General features: G+C 47.9%; 1 protein-coding gene across 11 annotated transcripts in view; it reads left to right on the top strand.

Moving 5' to 3' along the window:
- Positions 1-25592, top strand: part of nek10 (NIMA-related kinase 10) — a 470337-nt gene that overhangs the window by 150388 nt on the left and 294357 nt on the right. The gene's annotated exons all lie outside the window — the stretch shown is intronic.

Here is a 25592-nt window from a genome sequence, read left to right as displayed (position 1 = left end):
CTTTTTCAGTTGAAGACGTCAAGCGGATGACTTCATCATGTTCTATCTGTGCTCGGTGTAAACCGAATTTTTTTAAGCCTCAACGAGCTCATCTTATAAAGGCTACTTCTCCTTTTGAACGTTTGAGTGTTGATTTTAAGGGACCTCTTCCTTCAACTACTCAAAACCGATATATATTTACTGTTGTGGATGAGTTTTCAAGGTTCCCTTTTGCTTTTCCTTGTGCAGATGTATCAGCTGCTACAGTTATTAAATGTTTGACTCAACTTTTTGTCATCTTTGGGATGCCTGCGTATATCCATTCGGATCAGGGAAGTTCTTTTATGTCTTCCCAGTTGAAGGAATACCTTCAGAGTCGGGGAATTTCTACTAGTAGAACTACCCCGTATAATCCCCAGGGTAATGGACAGTGCGAACGATACAATGGGGTGATCTGGAAGGCAGTTATGTTGGCGTTGACATCCCGGAACCTTAAGAATACACAGTGGGAAATGGTGCTGCCTGATGCCCTGCATTCCATTAGATCATTGCTTTCAACGGCTACTAATGTGACCCCCCATGAAAGGCTCTTTAACTATCCGCGGAGATCTACTACGGGATATTCGGTACCTTCATGGCTTACTATGCAGGGACCTGTGTTGCTTCGACGCCATGTTAGATTGTCAAAATATGACCCCTTGGTGGAGGAGGTGGAGCTGTTGGAGGCAAATTCCCAATATGCTCATATTCGATTCCAAGATGGGAAAGAAAGTACTGTTTCAATTAAAGACTTGGCTCCTTGTGGGGGCCAGCCCTCTTCTGAGGATATTAATAATGGTCATGATTCGGATAAGGTGGATGTTGTTACAGATACTACGAATATTTCCAATCCGATTGCAGATAATCATACTTCTATTAGTCAGCCTTTGATAGATGTTTATGACCGTCCCAGTTCATCTTCTGATGGGATTTCTAATCCGGAAACCGTTGAGAATCGGGATATGGATAGCCTTCCTGTTGAAGATACTTCTGTGCCATCTGGCGTGGGAGGGCAAGGAATTTCACCAAGGTTAAGAAGGTCGACACGAACAAGATATCCGGTCGACCGATTGAAAATGGACTTTTAAATTGATGATGTTTTAAAAATTGTTGAAATATTATAGTATATTGTTTTAGTTGAGAGATACTTAATACTTATGCGTAATGTTATTATTTGTTGTTGTTCATTTAGTATTGTGTTATGTAAATAGTTTTATTCTCGTGCATAGTTTAGTTGTAAATAATTAATTGTAAATTGTAAAAGTTATTAGGTTGGAGTATATTTTAAAAGGAGGGGTGAATGTGGTGATTATTCCTTGATTAGTAAAAGTATTATGATTCGTTGTTTGTTAACTGCCTTGGGATATGTGTTGTAATCTCATTGGTAGTTGATGATCACATGATGTGTTGTGGCTACCTTAAATTCAGTCCTTTTCTAGTCTTAGTTGGGACTGGATGTAGAAAGATATGCTGCTAATTTTAAAGTTAATAAAGCCTAACTTTGGAAGGCAAATCTATTCTTTATTTCAGACCATCAGGTAGGTTCGTAGATTTTTTGCCGGTCGGAAGCATCCACCCACGGGAAGCCTCTGACCACAAATTCAAGCCTAATATTCGCTTCAACCACTCCCTGTGGTAACGAGTTCCACATTCTCACCACCCTCTGGGTAAAGAAGTTTCTTCTGAATTTCCTATTTGATTTCTTGGTGACTCTCTTATATTGATGGCCTCTAGTTTTGCTCTTTCCCACAAGTGGAAACACTCTCTCTATGTCTACTCTATCAAAACCTTTCATAATTTTAAAGACCTCTATTAGGTCACCCCTCAGCCTTCTCTTTTCAAGCCAGCCTGTTCATCCTTTCCTGATGGGTATAACCTTGCATTTCTGGTATTGTTCTTGTAAATCTTTTCTGCACCCTTGCCAGTGCCTCTACATCCTTTTTATAATATGGCGACCAGAATTTTACACAGTACTCCAAGTGTGGTCTAACCAAGGTTCAATGCAAGTTTAGCATAACTTCTCTACTTTTCAATTCTATCCCTCCAGAAATAAACCCTAGTGCTTGCTTTTCTTTATTTATGGCCTTAGTAACCTGCGTCGCTACTTTTAGTGATTTGTGTATTTGTACTTCGAGATCTCTTTGCTCTTCTACCCCATTTAGATTTTATTTTCCAAGTAATATGTGACCTCCTTATTTCTCTTAACAAAATGTAACATCTCACATTTATCTGTCTTGAAATTAATTTGCAATTATATGCCCATTCTGCAAGTTTATTAACGTCTTCCTGTAATTTGTTACAGTCCCCCTCAATATTGACTATCCCCCAATTTGGTGTGATCTGCAAATTTAGAAATTGTGTTTTTGATTGCAAATTCTAAATCGTTAATATAAATTGTGAACAACAGTGGTCCCAGTACTGATCCTTGTGGGACCCCACTTTCCACCTTCAGCCAGCTAGCTATCCATTCTGCTACTTGTCCCCTGACTCCGTATTCTCTGACCTTATTCATTAGTCTATTCTGTGGTACCTTATCAAAGGTCTTTTGGAAATCTAGCTAAATTGCATCTACTGCATTACCCTTGTCTACTCTCTTTGTTACCTCTTCAAAGAATTCAGTGAGGAGGGTCAAGTAAGACTTTCCCTTTTGAAATCCATGCTGACTATTCATTATTATATTTTTGGTTTCTAGATGTTCTTCTATTTTTTTCCTTTAGTAGGGATTCCATTATTTTTCCTACCACCAATGTTAAGCTAACTGGTCTATACTTCCCTGGACATGTTCTATCTCTTCCCTAGATTCTTTTGAAATGCGCAGATGCAACCCGTCCGGACCAGGGGTTTTATTCTGAGTTTGATTAGTTTATTAATATTTCTTCTCTATTTTAAATGCGTTTATATCATTTCTAATCTCATCTTCTGTTTTATGTCCACCTGATCTGTCTCTTTGGAAAATACTGAAGCAATGTAATTATTTAATATTTCTGCCATTTCGCTATCGCTGCCTGTGATTTTATCCTGACCGTCCCTCAGTGGTCATATTCCCATCCCAACTTCCCTCTTTTTTATTTATGTGCCTGTAGAATATTTTACTATTTTGTTTTATGTTCCTTGATAATTTAATTTCATAGTACCTCTTTGCCTTCCTAATTATTTTTTTGACTTCTCTCCTAATCGTTTCAAATTCTCCCTTGTCATGCTCTCCCCTGCTGTCCACGTACTTAGTGTATGCCTCTTTCCTTATCCTCCATTTTTCCCTTATGTCTCTATTCATCCATGGAGCCAAATTAAAAAACAAGACCTCACGGGTGGTAATCTCGGGATTACTACCCGAGCCATGTGCTAATTGGCATAGGGATAGGCAGATCAGGAAGGTGAATGCGTGGCTGAAAATCTAATGTGAGAAGGAGGATTTCATTTCCTGGTACACTGGCATCAATACTGGGACAGAAAGGAGCTGTACAGCTCCACCTGAACAGGGCTGGGACCAGTGTCCTAGCAGCAAGGATAAATAGGGCTGTCGATAAGACTTCAAACTAGTAAGACAGGGGAGGGATCTGGGGAAAATAACAAGTCCAAAGATAAAAGAAATAGGAGATGAGAGTAAAGGTCAGACCAAGGTAAGGAACAAGGGTAACATACATGGTCAGGGAACAAACACAGTTATAAAACAAGTATAAAAGGACTGTTAAAAATAAAGTAAAAGGAACAACTATTAATGACAAATTAAACTGCCTGTACAGCATCCAAAATAGAACGGGGAACTGGAGGCAATAATCCGTAACGAGGAACTAGATGTAATAGGAACAACTGAAACATGGCTACATAAAGAACAGGACTGGCAACTAAATATTTTTTTTACTCGATCCTAGGGCGTCACTGGCAAGGCCAGCATTTATTGCCCTTCCCGAATTGCCCTTGAGAAGGTGGTGGTGAATTGCCCTTGAGAAAGTGGTGGTCAGCCGCCTTCTTGAACCGCTGCAGTCCCTGTGGTAAAGGTACTCCCATAGTGCTGTTGAGGGAGTTCCAGGATTTTGACCTAGCGATGATGAAGGAATGGCGATATATTTCCAAGTCAGGATGTTGTGTGATTTGGAGGGGAACTTGGAAGTGGTGGTGTTCCCATGCGCCTGCTGCCCTTGTCCTTCTAGGTGGAAGAGGTCATGGGTTTGGGAGGTACTGCCGAAGAAGGCTTGGCGAGTTGCTGCAGTGCATCTTGTAGATGGTACACACTGCAGCCACAGTACGCCGGTGGTGGAGGGAGTGAATGTTTAAGGTGGTAGATGGGGTGCCAAACAAGTGGGCTGCTTTGTCCTGAATGGTGTTGAGCTTCTTGAGTGTTGTTGGAGCTGCACTCATCCAGGCAAGTGGAGAGTATTCCATCATACTCCTGACTTGTGCCTTGTAGATGATAGAAAGGCTTTGGGGAGTCAGGAGGTGAGACACTTGCCGTAGAATACCGAGTCTCTGACCTGCTCCTGTGGCCACAGTATTTATGTAGCTGGTCCAGTTAAGTTTCTGGTCAATGGTGACCCCCGGGATGTTGATGGTGGGGGATTCGGCGATGGTAATGCCATTGAATGTCATGGGGCGGCGGTTAGACTCTCGCTTGTTGGAGATAGTCATTGCCTGGCACTTCTGTGGCGCGAATGTTACCTGCCACTTATGAGCCCATGCTTGAACGTCATCCAGGTCTTTTTGCATGCCGGCATGGACTGCTTCCTTATCTGAGGAGTTGTGAATGGTAATGAACACAGTGCAGTCATTAGCGAACATCCCCATTTCTGACGTTATGTTGGAGGGAAGGTCATTGATGAAGCAGCTGAAGATGGTTGGGCCTAGGACACTGCCCTGAGGAACTCCTGCAGCGATGTCCGGGGGCTGTGATGATTGACCTTCAATCACCACAACTATCTTCCTTTGTGCTAGGTATGACTCCAGCCAGATTCCCATTAATTTCAGTTTTACTAGGGCTCCTTCATGCCACACTTGGTCAGATGCTGCCTTGATGTCAAGGGCTGCCACTCTCACCTCACCTCTGGCATTCAGTTTTTTTGTCCATGTTTGGACCAAGGTAATGAGGTCGGGAGCCATGTGGTTTTGGCGGAACCCAAACTGGGCATCAGTGAGCAGGTTATTGGTGAGTAAGTGCCACTTGATAGCACTGTCGATGACACTTTCCATCACTTTGCTGATAATTGGGAGTAGACTGATGGGGCAGTAATTGGCCGGATTGGATTTGTCCTGCTTTTGTGGACAGGACATACCTGGGCAGTTTTCCACATTGTCGGATAGATGCCAGTGTTGTAGCTGTACTGGAACAGCTTGGCTAGAGGTACGGCTAGTTCTGGAGCACAAGTCTTCAGCATGATAGCCGGGATGTTGTCAGGGCCCACAGCCTTTGCTGTATCCAGTGCGCTCAGCCATTTCTTGATATCATGTGGAGTGAATCGAATTGGCTGAAGACTGACTTCTGTGATGGTGGGGACTTCAGGAGGAGGCCGAGATGGATCATCCACTCGGCACTTCTGGCTGAAGATGGTTGCAAATGCTTAGCCTTGTCTTTTGCAGAGCGAGAGCGGCAAAACCCGGGAAAGTTCAAAAGCAGCAGGAGCAGAGCGAGAGCGCCAAAACCAGGAGAGTTCAAAAGCAGCGGGAGCAGAGTGAGAGCGCCAAAATCCGGGAGAGTTCAAAAGCAGCGGGAGCAGAGCGAGAGCGCCAAAACCCGGGAGAGTTCAAAAGCAGTGGGAGCAGAGCGAGAGCGCCAAAACCCAGGAGAGTTAAAAAACAGCAGGAGCAGAGCGAGAGCGCCAAAACCCGGGAGAGTTCAAAAGCAGTGGGAGCAGAGCGAGAGCGCCAAAACCCAGGAGAGTTAAAAAACAGCAGGAGCAGAGCGAGAGCGCCAAAACCAGGAGAGTTCAAAAATAGCGGGAGCAGAGCGAGAGCGCCAAAATCCGGGAGAGTTCAAAAGCAGCAGAGCGAGAGCGCCAAAACCCGGGAGAGTTCAAAAATAGCGGGAGCTCGCTGTGATACAACGGACTGGTGAGTGTAAAGAAGTAAAAAGGAATCGAAATGTGATGTCACCAGAAAGCAGGTGAGTGATTAGTTGGTGAGTATTTCTCTATTTCTCGCTTTTTTCCCCAAACTTGAGCGTCTACATTTAAGTGCCTTGGTGCAGATTAAAAGATATAAGTGTTCCAAATTTTAAAACTAATTAATTAATTGAGATGGGAGACCGGGCAATGTGGTGTTGTTGTTGCATGTGGGAGCTTGTGGACACCATTGTGGTCCAGGGCGACCACATCTGCAGCATATGTTGGCTGCTTAAGGAACTTCGGCTCAGAGTTGATGAGCTGTTGTCCGAGCTTCAGACACTGCGACACATTAGTGAGGGGGAGCATTACCTGGACACTGTGTTCCAGGAGGCAGTCACACCCACTAGAATAATTACTTCCAATTTGTCCCATGGTCAGGGACAGGAGGGTGTGACTACAAGCAAGGCAGGTATTGGGATCCAGGAGGTAGTGGTGGAGGAGCCTTGGCCTTGTCCAACAGGTATGAGATTCTTGCTCCCTGTGTGGACGAGGCCTGGGACTGCAGGGAGGATGAGCAAACTGACCACAGCACCGTGGTACAGGGAGCCATTCAAGCAGGGGGAGCAAAAAGAAATGTTGTAGTGATTGGGGATATTAGATCCGTGTATCTTGATGTTGTGTGTCCTTCAATAACTTGACAAGAGACTGCAGGGAACAATCAACAGGTGTTTACTGGAAGAGGGTTACTCTAAAATTAACTGTACAGATCCCTACTCAGGGTTTATATACAGGTGTGGTCACTGCCAGTACTACAGTACACAGGAGCTGTGAAAAGTAGTTCTCCCCTTAAAGGTACATACACTACAATTCCTCCCCTTTCAGATTAACAGTAACATAACATTCATTTAACAATTAAATATCAACTAATTACAATTAACACTTTTAACATGCAACATTAACTGAAAATAGTCCATTTATAAATTCAGTCTTTGGGGCGGCTTCCTGATCCTTACTGGATAGCGCCTTTCCTGAGTGTCTTGCTCTTGGTGCGGAGGCGATTCTAGCCCCCTGTCGTCGGTTGGTTCATCAGCTTCCGATGCTACTGTTTCTGGGGTAGATGCTACCTGTATGTCAGGTCCATCACCAGGTACGCGAGACATGGGGGGTTGACTCATTCCTGTGACTCTAGGATCTGGTCGACATGGTGTCTCACAATGTTCTCCCCAACATCCACTGTGCACATTAGTGACCCCTGCCGTGTGCATATCGTTCCTGGTTGCCATTTCTCTGTTCGGTAGTCGCGGGCCAAGACTGGTTGCCCTACATTGAAGCTCCTTGACGGCTTCTCATTGATGTGCTGGAATTGCTTATTCTCAACATCTCTTCGTACATTTGGTCTGAGCAAATCCAGACGAGATCTCAACCTTCAGTTAAAGAACATCATGGCCGGGGTCTGGTTGGTGACTGCATGTGTCACATTTCTGTAGGCTAACAGGAAATTGTCCACCTTATGCTGCAGTGGAATGTCGTCATCGCACATGGCCCTTACTGCTTTTTTAAAGGTTTGTACGAACCTCTCAGCCAATCCATTTGTGGCTGGATGATACGGGGCGGATGTGTAATGCCTTACCCCATTCCTTTTCATAAATCTTCGAAACTCTTCGGACACAAACTGTGGTCCGTTATCAGAGCAAATCTGCTCTGGCAAGCCGTTCCTGGCAAATATGGTCCGTAGGACTGCAATAGTTTTCTCCGTGGTGGTGGAGGACATTTTGATCACCTCAGGCCATTTCGAGTGTGCATCCACGGCTATTAAAAACATTGAGTCCATGAATGGACCAGCAAAATCAATATGCACCCGTTGCCATGGAGATGAGGGCCACTCCCATGGGTGTAGAGGGGCATGTGGTGGTGCATTTTGGACCTTCTGGCATCCTGAGCAGCTCTTTGTCAGGTCCTCGATTTGCTGATCGATCCCCGGCCACCACACATAAGCCCTAGCAAGGCTTTTCATTTTCACCCCTCCCAGATGGCCTTCATGAAGCTCATTGAGCACTCTCTCCATAACTTGGGTGGCATTACCACTCAGGATCCACACATCAAGGTCCCCTGGCATACTGACAGCTGTTCTCTTCTGGATGAGAATGCTGGCAACAGTGAGTCGCCATGTGTTGGCCATCCCTTCACCGTCAAGTCATATACCCGAGACAGTGTCGGGTCATTTCGGGTCTCCTTCTCTATATCAGCGTTAGTTACTGGCAAGCGTTCAATTATAGTCGAATAAAATATTTCGACAGGGTCCACTGCTGGTGCTTCCTCCGCAGTAGGCAGTGGCAGGTGTGATAGCCCATCAGCGTTTCCATGCTGTTTCGTGCCCTTATACTCGATTTCATATTGGTTCGCCCCTAGAAAAAGGGACCATCTTTGTAGCCGTTGCGCAGTCATCACCGGAACGCCCTTCTTTGGATTAAAGATGGAGACAAGTGGTTGGTGGTCAGTCAGCAAGATGAACTTCTGCCCGTGCAGATAGTGGTTGAACTTTTTCACTCCCCACACTTGGCTGAGGGCCTCCCTGTCAATCTGGGTGTAGTTACGCTCGGCTGAGGTTAGTGACCGAGACACAAAGGCTACCGGCCTGTCCGAGCCGTCCGGGAATTTGTGCGACAGCACCGCTCCAATACCATAGGGTGATGCATCACACGCCAACCGAATTGGTAGTGCTGGGTTGAAATGAGCCAACACCTCTTTTGATGTGATCAATTCTTTGCACTTCTGGAAAGCTCGTTTACATTCGTCATTCCACTTCCATGGTACCCCCGTTTGCAGTAGGGTGTTCAGTGGGTGTAGTACTGTAGACAAATTCGGCAAGAACTTATGGTAGTAGTTCACCAGCCCGAGGAACGACCTCAGTTGTGACACATTTTCCGGTGCTGGAGCCTTGACTACTGCCTCAATCTTTTCAGGGGACTTATGTAACCCCTCTTCATCAATAACGTGGCCACAATACGAGATCTGCTTCTGGAAAAACTCGCATTTGTGGCGATTTGCTCGGAGCCCATATTCCTTCAATCTAGTGAGCACCTGCTCCAGGTTGGCGAGGTGATCATTGTCATTTTCGCCCGTGACCAGGATGTCGTCCAAATAACACTGGGTCCCTGGAATCCCTTGCAGGACTTGATCCATTGCCCTTTGCCAAATAGCTGGAGCTGATGCTACCCCGAACACCAGCCGGTTGTATTGGTAGAGACCTTTATGAGTGTTGATCGTGAGGTACTGTTTCAAGGCTTCTTCTACCTCCATTTGCAGGTACGCCTGGGCCTGATCAATCTTAGTGAAGCGTTTCCCTCCAGATAGCGAGGCGAAAATATCTTCAATCCGCGGAAGCGGATATTGTACCGTGTGAAGGACTGGGTTCACTGTCACCTTAAAGTCCCCACAGATGCGAACCTTCTTTGGTTCCCCAGGCGTATTACTCAACGACCTCTTCATTACAGGAACGATGGGTGTAGCCCACTCGCTCCAGTCCACTTTGGACAGTACTCCTGAATGTTCCAAACCTTTCAGCGCTGCTTCGACGGCTGGGCGGATCGCATAAGGCACCGGTCTGGCCTTAAAAAAAACTTTGGGCTTGCATTTTCCTCTATTTTGATCATCACTGTTATGCCTTTTAGTGTTCCGAGTCCCTCCTGGAACACTTCTTGTGCGTCAGTTAGCATTTTTGACAGTCGTCCAGGTGTGACGTCATCATCCTTTTTGGCATCTACAGTCAGTGCTTGCATGGAATGCCAATCTAGTTGTATCTTCCAGATCCATTCACGTCCTAGTAGTGGTGGTTATCCATCTGGCAATACATATAGGTCCATTGTTGGCGTTTCCTTGCCGTTATATATAACGTTCACCCTTATTTTTCCTTTGGGGTAGACTTTTTGCCCCGTGTACGTCTTCAAGACAATCTCTGTATCTCTCAAGGGTATATGTGAGAATAGCCGCTTGTAGTCCCTTCGGTTTATGACTGTTAGGGCTGATCCTGTGTCCAATTCCATATTCACTTGGACTCCGACTATCTTGAGCGTGACCCAGATAGTTTGGTGATCCTCGATTTTGATCACATTATGTAGTTTCAGACAACCCAGCTCCTTGCTTCCGGAGTCTGTATCACTTTTCTGTTCATCTGAACTACTCTCCGTCACCTTATGTACCTTCTTGTACTTCTCCTGTGGAGATTTCTTGCTGCTGGTTTTTTTCCCCGACCTGCGGACTCTTGCTATGTGTCCTACTTTTCCACACTGTCTGCACACTTTGTCCTTGAACCAGCAATCATTATGGTCGTGTGTTCTGCTGCAGCGATAGCACTTCACTGTTCCGTATGACATTTCATTTGTGCCATATTCTTGCGGTCTCCGTTGTATCTCTGCAGCGCCCTATGCGGCTGCTTCGTGTGATACTGCCATGCTGAAAGCCTTGTCCAGCGGAAGATCCTTTTCTGATAGAAGCCGTTTCTGGGTTCCTTCACTTTGAAGCCCACACACAAACTTGTCCCTTAAAGTATCTGCTAGTCCCGTTCCAAACTGGCAGTGTTTCGATAGCTTGCGCAGTTCCGTTAAATACTCAGCATTACTTTCATCTTTTTGCTGGTTCCTTTTGTGAAACTTAAATCTTTCTGTTATCAGCAGCGGTGTGGGGTTTAAGTGGTCCTGTAGGATTGACACTATGTTTTCAAAATCCTTTTCCATTGGCTTCTCTGGGGTTACTAGGTTTCGCAGTAAGCCTTACGTTTTTGCACCCATTGAATTCAACAATACCAGTGCTTTCCTGTCATCTGGCACTTCATTCGCCTTGCAGTACACTTCTATGCGTTCGACATATGTCGCCGAATCTTTGACTTCATTGTCGAACGTTGTGACGCTGCCACTCTTCGGCATCCCTGGGTGTGGTTTGACTGGCTCAAAATGGCGTCTCCTGCGCTCTCCCTTCTTCTCCGCTGCGGCTCAAAATGCCGTCTCCCGTGCTCTCCCTTCTCCGCTGCGGCTCAAAATGGCGTCCCCCGCACTTTCCTTTCTTCCCCGCTGACGCCGCTCGGCCCTTGAACACCGGCTGCGCTCTGCGCGCTCTCGTTGACGCCGCTCCTCGCTCTTCTCCCGTTGACGCCGCTCGGTCCTGAACACCGGCAGCGCCCTGTGCGCTCTACCCTCTCTCTTCTCCCATCGACGCTGCTCGGCCTTTTTCTGTGCCGTCGGTCGGCTCTAGCTGCCGCTGTCCGGGAAGGGCCTGCGCCGTACCTGTTGCCAGCCCGTTTCGCTGGACCACCGTGACTGTAGAACCAAGCCCAGCTCTCAACAGCCTCCCCTGCGATGCTCAAGTCTCTGCTGGATGGTCGAAGCCCGTATTTCTGGATTTGGCCTTCTTCGTTCACTGTTCTCCAGGAGCGAATCCCTGGGAGGTGATGCAGAGTTGCAGGTAGGTTTGAATCTTCTCGTCGCCAATGTTAGATCCGTGTATGTTGATGTTGTGTGTCCTTCAATAACTTGACGAGACTGCAGGGAACAATCAACAGGTGTTTACTGGATGAGGGTTACTCTAAAACTAAACGTACAGATCCCTACTCAGGGTTTATATACAGGTGTGGTCACTGCCGGTACTACAGTATACAGGAGCTGTAAAAAGTAGTTCTCCCCTTAAAGGTACATACACTACAGGGGACAGTATAGTGAGTGGGATAGATACTGTTCTCTGCAGCCGAGAGCATGAGCCCCGAAGGCTGTGTTGCCTGCCCGGTGCCAGGATTAAGGACATCTCCTCTGGGCTGGAGAGAAACTTGGAGTGGGAGGGGGAAGATCCAGTTGTCATGGTCCACGTAGGTACCAATGACATAGGTAGGACTGTGGTAAACCACTGTTGTTCACTTCACTGTTGTTCACTGTTGTTCACTTCACTGTTGTTCACTCTTGCTCATTGTTGTACCTGCCTGTGCATGCCTCAGCTGGCTCCGCCCCTGGCTCCACTCATATGCCCTGGTATAAAGGTGGCTGCTCTGCAGTTTCCCAGGCATTCAGGACCGGTCGACCACTAGAGGCATGCCTTCGTTCTTTAGATAATTAAAGCCTGTTTGTTACTCTCTTAACTTCCAGTCTTTCTCAGTAATTGATAGCGCATCAATTTTATTAGCTAAACTTTTTTTTCGATGGAGCAAATCCTCAAACCAGCACGCCTGGAACTAGACCCTCAAGAGGCGGATTCATCTACCAAGTTCGCACACTGGCTGCGATGCTTCGAATTTTTCCTAGAAGCCTCTGTCGAAACTGTTCAAAACGATGGCGACAAACTAAGGGTTCTGACCTCCAAGGTGAACCACCAAGCTTATTCGCTCATCCAAGATGCGACTACCTAGAAGAGTGCTCTCGACCTCCTTAAAGAACAGTACGCACGCCCGGTAAATGAGGTTTACGCCAGACACCTCCTGGGGTCCCGCAAACAGCAACCCGGGGAATCGATGGAGGTATACCTACGGGCGCTGAAGGTGCTCGGCCAGGCCTGCAAATGTAAAGAGGTGTCGGCCGCGGTGTACACGGAGGAACTTGTCCGGGACGCCTTCGTCGCGGGTCTCAGGTCCAACTACACCCGGCAGAGACTGTTGGAGCAGGGCGAACTCGACCTGAAGAAGGCCATGGCCCTCACACTCTCGCTAGACGTGGCCCACCGGAATATGGACGCCTACTCCCCTGACCGCGCGGCCGCATCGTGGATGGCGCGGGCCCCGCCATCCTGGGACACGGTAGGACCGCCACCCTGCGCCGCGCCACCCCCGTCACATCCCGCCAACGGCCCAACTTCTGCAGCGATGTCCCGGGGCCCGAAGTGTTACTTCTGTTGTCAAGCCAAACACCCCAGAGCGCGCTGCCCGGCGAAAAATGCTACTTGCTCTGGTTGTGGGAAGAAAGGGCACTACGCCAGCGTCTGCAAGGCTAAACCTACCCCAAACTCCAGCAGTGCCGCGTGTGGGCCGAGCGGGCCGCCATCTTGGACGCCGCCATCTTGGACGCCATCTTGTACGCCTCCAGCCGCATGTGGATCATGGGCGCCGCCATCTTGGACGCCATCTTGGACGCCTTCGACCATGGGTGATCTGTTCCGGCCGCCATTTTTGCAACGGGCCCCCGACTCACCCACCGCCTCACCTGATGACTGCAGCGACACGCCTGACCCTACGCTGGCCTCCGTTACACTGGACCAATCTAGACCTCACCAACTAGCCAGGTCCATGATGGACATTAAGGTAAACGGCCACGCCACGACCTGCCTTTTCGACTGCGGGAGCGCGGAGAGCTTTATCCACCCCGACACGGTGCGGCGTTACACTCTCCCGGTCCTGCCAGCGCGCCACCGGGTCTCGATGGCCTCCAAGTCCCATTCAGCGGACGTCGGCGGCTACTGCGTGGTGACCCTTTCGGTGAGGGGCACAGAGTACAGAAACTTTAAACTGCTTGTCCTGCCCCATCTCTGTGCTGCCGTTCTACTGGGGTTGGATTTTCAGTGCCACCTTAAGAGTGTCACGATGGCGTACGGTGGACTCCTTCCCCCACTCACAGTCTGCAACCAGCAGTTTTCAAATTGCCCGCCACGCACCTTTTGCAGCCTCTCCACGCTTAAAGTCACCCGCCCCCCCCCCCGTTGTTCGCCAACCTCGCCCACGACTGTAAGCCCATCGCCAGCAAAAGCAGGCGATACACCGCTGGTGACAGAGTTTTTATTAAATCTGAGGTGGAGCGGCTCCTGAAGGAGGGGATTATTGAAGCTAACACCAGCCCCTGGCGAGCCCAGGTTGTGGTCATCAAGACCGGCGAGAAGCAGTGCCTGGTCATTGACAACAACCAAACAATAAATCGATATACCCAACTGGACGCATACCACCTCCCCCGCATATCTGATATGGTCAATCAGATCGCACAATACCGCGTATTCTCCACCATTGACCTTAAGTCAGCATATCACCAACTCCCTATCCGCTATGAGGACCGCCAGTATACTGCCTTCGAGGCAAACGGCCGCCTCTACCACTTCCTTCGGGTTCCCTTCGGCGTCACCAACGGGGTCTCTGTTTTCCAAAGGGAGATGGACCGGATGGTTGACCAGAATGCGTTGCAGGCCACTTTTCCCTACCTGGACAATGTGACCATCTGCGGCCATGACCTGCAGGACCATGACGCCAACCTCGACAAATTCCTCCGCACTGCCCAACTCCTAAACCTTACGTATAACAAGGAGAAGTGCATATTCCGCACAACCCGCCTCGCTATCCTTGGCTGTGTTGTGGAACACGGAGTCATCGGCCCCGACCCCGACCGGATGTGTCCCCTTATGGACCTCCCACTGCCTCAAGGCCCTGAAGAGATGCCTGGGGTTTTTCTCCTACTACGCCCAGTGGGTCCCTAATTATGCGGACAAAGCCCGTCCACTTATCAAGTCCACCTCTTTTCCCCTGGCGGCAGAGGCCGGCCTAGCCTTCCACCGTATCAAAGAGGACATTGCTAAAGCCACCATGCACGCGGTGGACGAGTCCATCCCTTTCCAGGTGGAGAGCGATGCGTCCAACTTTGCCCTGGCCGCTACCCTTAACCAGGCGGGAAGGCCCGTGGCCTTCTTTTCACGAACCCTCCAAGGCTCCGAAATCAGACACTCCTCTGTCGAAAAGGAGGCCCAGGCCATTGTGGAAGCTGTGCGACATTGGAGGCATTACCTGGCCGGAAAACGATTCACCCTACTCACTGACCAGCGTTCAGTTGCTTTTATGTTTAATAACAAGCAGAGGGGCAAAATCAAAAATGACAAGATTTGAGGTGGAGAATTGAACTTTCCACCAACAATTACGATATCTTGTACCGGCCCGGGAAACTCAATGAGCCCCCGGATGCTCTATCGCGTGGCACCTGCGCCAACGCACAGGTTGATAGACTGCGGGCCCTCCACAATGACCTCTGCCACCCGGGGGTCACCAGGTTCTTCCATTTCATCAAGGCCCGCAACCTGCCTTACTCCATTGAGGAGGTCAGGACCATGACCAGGAACTGCCAAATCTGCGCTGAGTGCAAACCGCACTTTTATAGACCAGACAGGGCTCACCTGATAAAAGCCACTCGCCCCTTCGAGCGCCTGAGCGTTGATTTTAAAGGGCCTCTCCCCTCCTCCGACCGCAATGTGTACTTCCTCAACATTATTGATGAGTACTCCCGTTTCCCGTTTGCCATCCCCTGCCCGGACATGACCAGTGCCACGGTCATTAAATGTCTGAATGACCTCTTCACCCTGTTCGGTTTCCCCAGCTATATCCATAGCGACTGGGGCTCATCGTTTATGAGCGACGAACTCCATCAGTACCTGCTCGCTAGGGGTATTGCCACAAGCAGGACCACCAGTTACAACCCCCGGGGGAACGGACAGGTGGAAAGAGAGAATGCGACAGTTTGGAATGCCGCCCTGCTAGCCTTAAAGTCTAGGGGCATTCCGACCTCCCGCTGGCAGGATGTGCTCCCCGATGCGCTCCACTCTATTCGGTCACTGCTCTGCACTGCCACTAACTCCACCCCTCATGAGAAAATGTTTGTCTTCCCAAGGAAGTCCACATCGGGGACATCGCTACCACCATGGCTGACGTCCCCAGGGCCGGTCCTACTGAGAAGACACGTGAGGACCCATAAAATGGACCCCCTGGTCGAGAGGGTCGACCTCCTCCACACCAAGCCCCAGTATGCTTACATTGCGTACCCGGACGGGCGGGAGGACACAGTCTCCATACGAGACCTCGCACCCTCGGGGGCCCCTGAAACCAACATCACCGCTACCCACAATGTACCGGCGGCAACGGACCCATACCTAACCCCTGTAGACGGCACGCCGTGGCCCCGTGACCCGCCATTGATCACCAACCAACTCAACACCCAGGAGGACGACACGCCAGTGCTCCGGCCCACGCGGGACTCGGCGTCGGAAGCTGCACCACCTCAGCCGTCGCCACGACGATCACGACGGCATACAAGACCCCCAGAAAGACTTAATTATACGAACTTTTAATACACTTCACCCCGTCGGACTCATTTTTTAAGCAAGGGGTGAATGTGGTAAACCACTGTTGTTCACTTCACTGTTGTTCACTTCATTGTTGTTCACTCTTGCCCATTGTTGTACCTGTCTGTGCATGCCTCAGCTGGCTCCGCCCCTGGCTCCACCCATATGCCCTGGTATAAAGGTGGCTGCTCTGCAGTTCCCCAGGCATTCAGGACCGGTCGACCACTAGAGGCATGCCTTCGTTCTTTAGCTAATAAAAGCCTGTTTGTTACTCTCTTAACTTCCAGTCTTTCTCAGTAATTGATAGCGCATCAAGGACAAATAAAGAGATTCTGCTGAGAGAGTATGAGCAGCTGGGGGCTAAATTAAAAAGCAGAACCACAAAGGTAATAATCTCTGGATTACTACCTGAGCCACGAGCGAATTTGCATAGGGTAATTAAGATCAGAGAAATGAACGAGTGGCTCAAAGACTGGTGTGGGAGAAATGGGTTTTGATTTGTGGGGCACTGGCACCAGTACTGGGGTAAGAGGGAGCTGTTCCATTTGGACGGGCTTCACTTGAACCATGCTGGGCTAGAGTCCTGGCAAATCGAATAACTAGGGCTGTAGAGAGGGCTTTAAACTAAATAGTGGGGGGGAGGATCCAGGTGAGCGAGAAAATAAAAAGTCAATGAGAAATGAGAAAGCAATAGAGCAGGCTAGAGATGGGGGAAATAATAACCAGAGTGTGACAGGAAGGGACAGAATGTTTAAAAATAAGCGTGTAACAGAAAAAAAGGCCAAAACAAGGAAAAATGGTAAAAACCCAAAGCTAAAAGCTCTATATCTGAATGCACGCAGCATTCGTAACAAGATAAATGAGTTGACGGCACAAATGGGTATGATCTGATCGCTATTACAGAGATGTGGTTATAAGGCGACCAGGGCTGGGAACTGAATATTCCAGGGTATATGATAATTCGGAAGGATAGAAACAAAGAAAAGGGAGGTGGGGTGGCTTTGTTGGTAAAAGATGGGATCAATGCAGTGGTGAGAAGTGATATTGGCTCAGTAGATCAAGATGTAGAATTGGTTTGGGTGGAGATAAAAAATAATAAGGGGAAAAAGTCTCTGGTGGGCATAGTCTACAGGCCCCTGAACAGTAGCAATGCTGTTGGACAGAGTATATATCAACAAATAATGGAGGCTGTAAAAAAGGTGCAGTAATAATCATGGGTGATTTTAATCTCCATATTGATTGGAAAAATCAAATTGGCCATGGTAACCTGGAGGAGGAGTTCATAGAGTGCATCCGGGATGTTTTTCTAGAACAGTATTGACATAAGAAAACTACTAGGCACTTGGTCTAAGTGTTAAACAAAGCTTTAATCAACTGTTTTACAACATGGAGGTCTAGTTGTGTCCTTCACTAGTTCCTGTTAAGAATGTCCTGCGCAAGCTGGGCCTGTGCCCAAGTATTTATACTCTCCCTGGACAGCACCACCCGCAGGCCGCTCAGTATTATTTCATAAGTCTTTCTTTCATGCATGACTGATTCATGTCAAGTATGTAATTGAACCAATCAGGGAGCAGGCTATCTTGGATCTGGTACTATGTAATGAGACAGAATTAATAAATGATCTCATAGTAAAGGATCCTCCAGGAAAGAGTGATCATAACATGGTTGAATTTCAAATTCAGTTGGAAGATGAGAAAGTTGTATCCCAAACCAGTGTCCTGATCTTAAACAAAGGCAATTATAATGGCATGAGGGCAGAACTGGCTAAAGTGGCCTGGCAAAACAAATTAAAGGGTAAGAAAGTTGAAATGCAGTGGTGCACATTTAAGGAGATATTTCATAACTCTCAACAAAAATATATTCCAGTGAGAAAGAAAGATTTTAAGAGAAGGGTGCACCATCCGTGGCTAACTAAGGAAGTAAAGGATGGTATCAAATTAAAAATGAAGGCATACAATGTTGCCAAGATTGGTGGGAGACCAGAGGATTGGGACATTTTAAAAAACCAACAAAGGATGACTAAAAGAATAATAAAGAGAGAGAAGATGAATTCTGAGAGTAAGCTGGCAAGAAACATTAAAACAGATAGTAAGAGCTTCTACAAATATATAAGAAGGAATAGGGTAGCCCAAGTAAACGTCATTCCCTTAGAGGATGAGACTGGGGAACTAATAACGGGGAACGAGGAAATGGCAGACTCTGAACAAATATTTTGCATCTGTCTTCACTGTGGAAGACACTAACAACATTCCAATAATGCATAATCAAGGGGCCACAGGGAGTGGGGAACTAAAGACAATCACTCTCACTAAGGAAATAGTACTCGGTAAAATAATGGGACTAAAAGACAACAAGTCCCCTGGGCCAGATGGCCTGCATCCCAGGGTCTTAAAAGAAGTGGCTGCAGAGATAGTGGATGCATTGGTTTCAATATACCAAAATTCCCTGGACTCTGGAGAGATCCCAGCAGATTGGAAAACCGCTAATGTAACACCCCTATTTAAGAAAGGAGGGAGACAGAAAGCAGGAAACTATAGACCAGTTAGCCTAACATCTGTCATTGGGAAAATGCTGGCGTCCTTCATTAAGGAAGCAGTAGCAGGGCATTTAGAAAAACATACTGCAGTCAAACAGAGTCAGCATGGTTTTAGGAAAGGGAAATCATGTTTAACAAATTTGCTGGAGTTCTTTGAGGATGTAACAAGCAGGGTGGACAAGGGTGAGCCAGTGAATGTGGTGTATTTAGATTTCCAGAAGGCATTCGATAAGGTGCCACATAAAAGGTTACTGCATAAGATAAGAGCTCACGGAGTTGGGGGTAATATATTAGCATGGATAGAGAATTGGCTAGCTAACAGAAAGCAGAGAGTCGGGATAAATGGGTCATTTTCTGGTTGGCAAACAGTAACTAGTGGGGTGCCACAAGGATCAGTGCTGGGGCCCCAACTATTTACAATCTACATTAATGACTTGGATGAAGGGATCGAGTGTAATATAGCCAAGTTTGTGGATGATACAAAGATCAATGGGAAAGCAAGCTGTGCAGAGGACTCAAAGAATCTGCAAAGGGATATAGACAGGCTAGGTGAGTGGGCAAACATTTGGCAGATGGAGTATAATGTGGGAAAGTGCGAGGTTATCCACTTTGGCAGGAAAAATAAAAAAGCAAACCATTATTTAAATGGAGAGAGATTACAAAATGCTACAGTTCGGAGGGACCTGGGGGTCCCTGTGCATGAAACACAAAAAGTTAGTATGCAGATACAGCAAGTAATCAAAAAGCCAAATGGAATGTTGGCCTTTATTTCAAGGGGGTTGGAGTATAAAAGCAGGGAAGTCCTGCTACAACTGTACAAGGTATTGGTGAGACCACACCTTGAGTACTGTGTACAGTTTTGGTCTCCTTATTTAAGGAAGGATATACTTGCATTGGACGCAGTTTAGACGATTCACTAGGTTAATTCCAGAGATGAGGGGCTGGATTTTGCCAGCCCTGGGGAGGTGGGTTTGGAGGCGGGACTGCTGGGAAAATGGCAGAATTTGGGGGCGGGTGCCCAACCCGCCTCCATGCCATCTTGCCAGGAGGCGGGTAGCCGACCCGCTCCAGGTCCCGCCTCCTCGAGGTGGGAAGGGGATTAATGCCAATTAACTGCCTGTTAACAGGTAGTTAACAGGCAGCTTTTTGGCTAATCCCTATTTTGAACCCTGAAGTGTGGGCTTCCCGATGGCTCCGAACCTCACCAGGGTCAGCGAGGTGGGCCGTCGGTCTGCTGGTGTCGGAGGGGCCGAGATGTCCGGTGTGCAGGTGAGTAATGGGTGCATATGTGCAGAGGTAAGTGCGTGAGGTGTGTGTAAAGTGTTTTAATAAGTTTTGCTTACCTTTACTTCTTCCTGCAGGCTTCCTCCCTTCAGGTCTCAGGAGTCCCTCAGCTCACTGGCACAGAAAGCAAAATGGCCGCTGAACTGTCAAAAGCTGCAGCCTTCTGCTTTCTGGTCAGGAAGGCTTTCTAATTGAGTCTTGAGTAAAGACACAACTTAGAAGACAGATTGTTAGTGTTTGACAGCTTCACAGAGCTGTCAAAGGATGACATTTCATCTGTCAAAAGCTCTTGACAGATGAAACGGCACTCGCTGATGTCACCTGTAACTGGCTTTCCCTTAATTGGCCTGCTAAGCCTGCTGGGCGAGCTTAACAAGGTCAATCAAGTGAAAATAGCGTGGGTTGGCCACAAGTCGATGGAAGCGGGACTAAAACCCAACAAGTGGGAGTCCCGCCTCCAAAAGCTCCCCATTGACAAAATCCAGCCCGAGGGGTTTGACTTATGAGGAAAGTTTGAGCAGACTGGGCCTATACTCATTGGAATTTAGAAGAATGAGATGTGATCTTATCGAAACATATAAGATACTGAGGGGGCTCGACAGGGTAGATACAGAGAGGATGTTTCCCCTCATGGGGAAATCTAGAACTCAGGGGCACAGTCTCAATAAAGGGTCGCCCTTTTAGAACTGAGATGAGGAGGACCTTCTTCTCTCAGAGGGTCGTAAATTTGTGGAATTCTCTGCCCCAGAGAGCTGTGGAGGCTGGGTCATTAAATACATTTAAAGTGGAGATAGACAAATTTTTGCAAGATAAGGGAGTGAAGGATTATGGGGAGCGGGCTGGGAAGTGGCTTTGAGCCCTATATCAGCCATGATCTCATTGAATGGCAGAGCAGGCTCGAGGGGCCAAGTGGCCTATTCCTGCTCCTATTTCTTATGTTCGCACGTGCTGGGCTCCACTATCATTGAGGACGGGGATATTCGTGGAGCCTCCTCCTCCCGTTAGTTGTTTAATGGTCCACCACCATTCACGACTGGATGTGGAAGGACTGCAGAGCTTTAATCTAATCCGTTGATTGTGGGATCTGTCTATAGCATGGTGCTTCCACTGTTTAGCATGCATCTAGTCCTGTGTTGCAGCTTCCCCAGGTTGGCACCTTATTTTTAGGTACACCTGGTGCTGCTCCTGGCATGCTCTTCTACACTCCTTATTGAACCAGAGTTGGTCCCCTGGCTTGATGGGAATGGTAGAGTGAGGGATATGCTGGGCCATGAGGTTAGAGATTGTGGTGGAATACAATTCGGCAGCTGCTGATGGCGCACAGTGCCTCATGGATGCCCAATTTTGAGCTGCTGGATCGGTTCTCAATCTATCCGATTTAGCACGGTGTTAGTACCACACAACATGATGGAGGGTGTCCTCAGTGTGAAACATAGAAGATAGGAGCAGGAGTAGGCCATTTGGCCCCTCAAGCCTGTTCTGCCATTTAATGAGATCATGGTTGATCATCTAAATTCAGTACCCTGTCCCTGCTTTCTCCCCATATCCCTTGATCCCTTTAGCCTTAAGAAATATATCTAACTCCTTCTTGAATATATTTAATGAATTGGCCTCAACTGCCTTGTGTGGTAGAGAATTCCACAGGTTCACCACTCTCTGGGTGAAGAAATTCCTCCTCATCTCAGTCCTAAATGGCTTACCCCTTATCCTTAGACTGTGACCCCTGGTTCTGGACTCACCCGCCATCGGGAACAACCTTCTGCATCTAGCCTGTCTAGTCCTGTTAGAATTTTATAAGTTTCAATGAGATCCCCTCTCATTCTTCTAAACTCTAGCGAATATAAGCCTAATCGACCCAATCTCTCCTCATACGTCATTCCTGCCATCCCAGGTATCAGTCTGGTGAATCTTTGCTGGACTTCCTCCATGGCAAGAACATCCTTCTTCAGACAAGGCGACCAAAACTGCACACAATACTCAAGGTGTGGTCTCACCAAGGCCTTGTACAACTGCAGCAAGACATCCTTACTCCTGTACTCACATCCTCTCGCTATGAAGGCCAACATACCATTTGCCTTCTTAACCACCTGCTGCAACTGCATGCTTACCTTCAGTGATTGGTGCAGAAGAACACCCAGGTCTCATTGCACTTCCCCTTTTCCCAATCTATTGCCGTTCAGATAATAATCTGTCTTCCTGTTTTTGCCACCAAAGTGGATAACCTCGCATTTATCCACATTATACTGCATTTGCCATGCATCTGCCCAATCGCCCAACCTGTCCAAATCATCCTGGAGTTTCTCTGCATCGTCCTCATAGCACACGCGCCCACCCAGCTTTGTGTCATCTGCAAACTTGGAGATATTACATCTCGTTCCCTCGTCTAGATCATTTATATATATCGTGAATAGCTGGGGTCCTAGCACTGATCCCTGCGGTACCCCACTAGTCACTGCCTGCAACTCGGAAAAAGACCCGTTTATTCCAACTCTTTGCTTCCTGTCTGCCAACCAGTTCTCTATCCAAGACAGTACCTTACCCCCAATCCCGTGTGCTTTAACTTTGCATGCTAATCTCTTATGCGGGACCTTATCGAAAGCCTTTTGAAAGTCCAAATACACCACATCCACTGGTTCTCCCTTATCTATTCTACCAGTTACATCCTCTCAAAATTCCAGTAGATTAGTCAAGCATGATTTACCTTTTGTAAATCCATGTTGACTTTGTCCGATCCTGTCACTGTTTTCCAAGTGCTCTGCTATTACATCTTTTATAATGGACTCTAGCATTTCCCCCACTACCGATGTCAGACTTACCGGTCTATAATTCCCCATTTTCTCTCTACCGCCTTTTTTAAATAGTGGGGTTACATTAGTTACCCTCCAATCCATGGGAACTGTTCCAGAGTCTATAGAATTTTGGAAGATGAGCAGCAATGCATCTACTATTTCTAGGGCCACTTCCTTAGGTACTCTAGGATGTAGATTATCAGGCCCTGGTGATTTATAGGCCCTCAATCCCGTCAATTTCCCTACAAATACTGATTTTGTAGAAGACGGGACTTAGTTTCCACAAGGTGGTCACTGCTGCCAATACTGTCATGGACAGGTGCATCTGCGACAGATAGATTGGTAAGGACAAGGTCAAGTAGGCTTTTCCCTCGTGATGGTTCTCTCTCCACCTGTCGCAGGCCCGGACCGCCAGCTATGTCCTTCAGGACTCGGCCAGCTCGGTCAGTAGTGGTGCTACCGAGCCATTCTTGGTGATGAACATTGAATTCCCCCACCCAGAGTACATTCTGTGCCTTTGCTGCTCTCAGTGCTTCTTCCAAGTGGTGTTCAATATGGCGGAGTACTGATTCATCAGCTGAGGGAGGGCGGTAGATGGTAATCAACAAGAGGTTTTCTTGCCCATGCTTGACCTGAAGCCATGAGACTTCATGGGGTCCGGAGTCAATGTTGAGGACTCCCAGGGCCACGCCTTCCTGACTGTATATCATTGTGCCGCTACCGCTGGTGGGTCTGTCCTGCCGGTGGGACAGGACATACCCAGCGATGGTGATAGAGGTGTTTGGGACATTGGCTGAAAGGTATGATTCTGTGAGTATGACTATGTCAGGCTGTTGTTTGACTAGTCTGTGGGACTGTGGAAACTAAACATTCGCTCCCTCCACCACCGGTGTACAGTGGCTACAGTGTGTACCATCTACAAGATGCACTGCAGCAACTCACCAAGGCTTCTTCGGCAGCACCTCCCAAACCCACGACCTCTTCCACCTAGAAGGACGAGGGCAGCAGGCGCATGGGAACACCACCACCCCCAACTTACCCTCCAAGTCACACACCATCCTGACTTAGAAGTATATCGCCGATCCTTCTTCGTCACTGGGTCAAAATCCTGGAACTCCCTACCTAACAGCACTGTGGGAGTACCTTCACCACATGGACTGCAGCGATTCAAGAAGGTGGCTCATCACCACCTTCTCAAGGGCAATTAGGGATGGGCAATAAATGCTGGCCTTGCCAGCGATGCCTACATCCCATAAACAAATAAAATAAAAGGATGTAGAGGCATTGGAGAAGGTGCAAAATGATTTACTACAATGAACAGAGAGGGGCTCTTTTCTCTAGAAAAGAAGACTGAGGGGTGACCTGATAGAGGCCTTTAAGATTATGAAAGGATTTGATCGGGTAGACGTAGAGAAGATGTTTCCAGTTGCTGGGGAAACCTGAACTAGGGGCCATAAATATAAGATAGTCACTAATAAATCCAAAAGGGAATTCAGGAGAAACTTCTTTACCCAGAGAGTGATTAGAATGTGGAACTCGCTACCACAAGGAGTAATTGAGGTGACTAGCATAGATGCGTTTAAGGGAAAGCTAGATAAACACATGAGGGAGAAGGGAATAGAAGGATATGTTGAGGAGGTTTGATGAAGTAGGGTGGAGGAAGCGCCTGTGGAGCATAAACACCGATGTGGACCTGTTGGGCCAAATGGCCTGTTTCCGTGCTGTAAATACTATGCAATACTATGTAATAATATAATAAATGCTTTAAGAAATTCAACAATTGTTGGTAAAAAGAATAAATCACAAAACCTACCTATGAACTCGCTCATGATTTTGTAGCAGGTCCAACAAACCCCCTTAGAGATCTCGGCCTTGTTTTGTATTGCTTTTCAAGAGCTTTGGGGGGGAAAAATTCAGTTGTTTGCGCCTCCCATTAGCGCCTTAAGAGGGTGCTAATGGGGCGCAAAGCAACTACCGCCCGGGTGCGGCGATGTTTGCGCCGCTCGCGAAATTAATTAGACATTTTGCGGCGGCGCTAAACACTATCGCCACGATCTCCTGCACCAGCAGATCGTGACGTCAGTCGAGTGCGCAACACCCCGGTAGCGCCCCGGACCGGATATTGAGTGGCGCCCCCTGCCATACTGCCTGCCGCTAGCAACGACAGGTTGAGGGGAGCTTTTTGCAGCCAGGAAGGGACTGGGGGAGTGCTAGTTAAAGGCAACCGCTTCCTGCCTTTTTTTGTTGGTGACATTTTTGCACCACGCATTCTGAGAGAGAGACTTCTGGAGAGATTCAACGCTGTGTGAAGGAGTTTTGGGTACTGAGCAGCACTTTGCAGGTTTATTTTGATTTGCCCTTGTATCGATTTAGAAGAGACTGTGGGGGCTGCACTCTGAGCTCTTTCCCTGGGGGTCTCCATTGTTCTTTCCAGCAGATTTGACATACAGGTCTCTCCAGGCCGAGATTCAAGGCTGCAATGAGCAGGATGTGGATGGAGAGCAAAATCAACCTTCCCCTTTAAGATAAAAACAGAAAATGCTGGAGAAACTCAGCAGGTCAAGCAGCATCTGTGAAGAGAGAAACAGAGTTAACGTTTCAGGTCGATGACCTTTCGTCAGAACTCCACTTTAAGAACTGGCCGGCGTCAGTTTGTCTGTGTTCCATTGCTGACTGACATCACATGAGCGTCGCCAGCGCTCTGAGGTAGCGCCTCGCTCCTCGGCCTTTGCGCCTTAAGACAGGTGTGAAGCACCTAATTTAGCGCTCCAATCACTTCCAGGGGCTAAGTTTGCCGTCGGAGGCGATAATTAGCGCCAGGCGCTAAACTTTGCACACGGCCGATAATGGCGCCCCAAACGGGGCGATATT

Source organism: Somniosus microcephalus, chromosome 5, assembly GCF_052327205.1.
Source record: "Somniosus microcephalus isolate GS21.2 chromosome 5, FLI_Smic_1.0, whole genome shotgun sequence".
NCBI classification, from domain to species: Eukaryota; Metazoa; Chordata; class Chondrichthyes; order Squaliformes; family Somniosidae; genus Somniosus; species Somniosus microcephalus.
The sequence above is the reverse complement of the archived record's forward strand: the minus strand, read 5'-3'. Positions and strand labels throughout refer to the sequence as shown.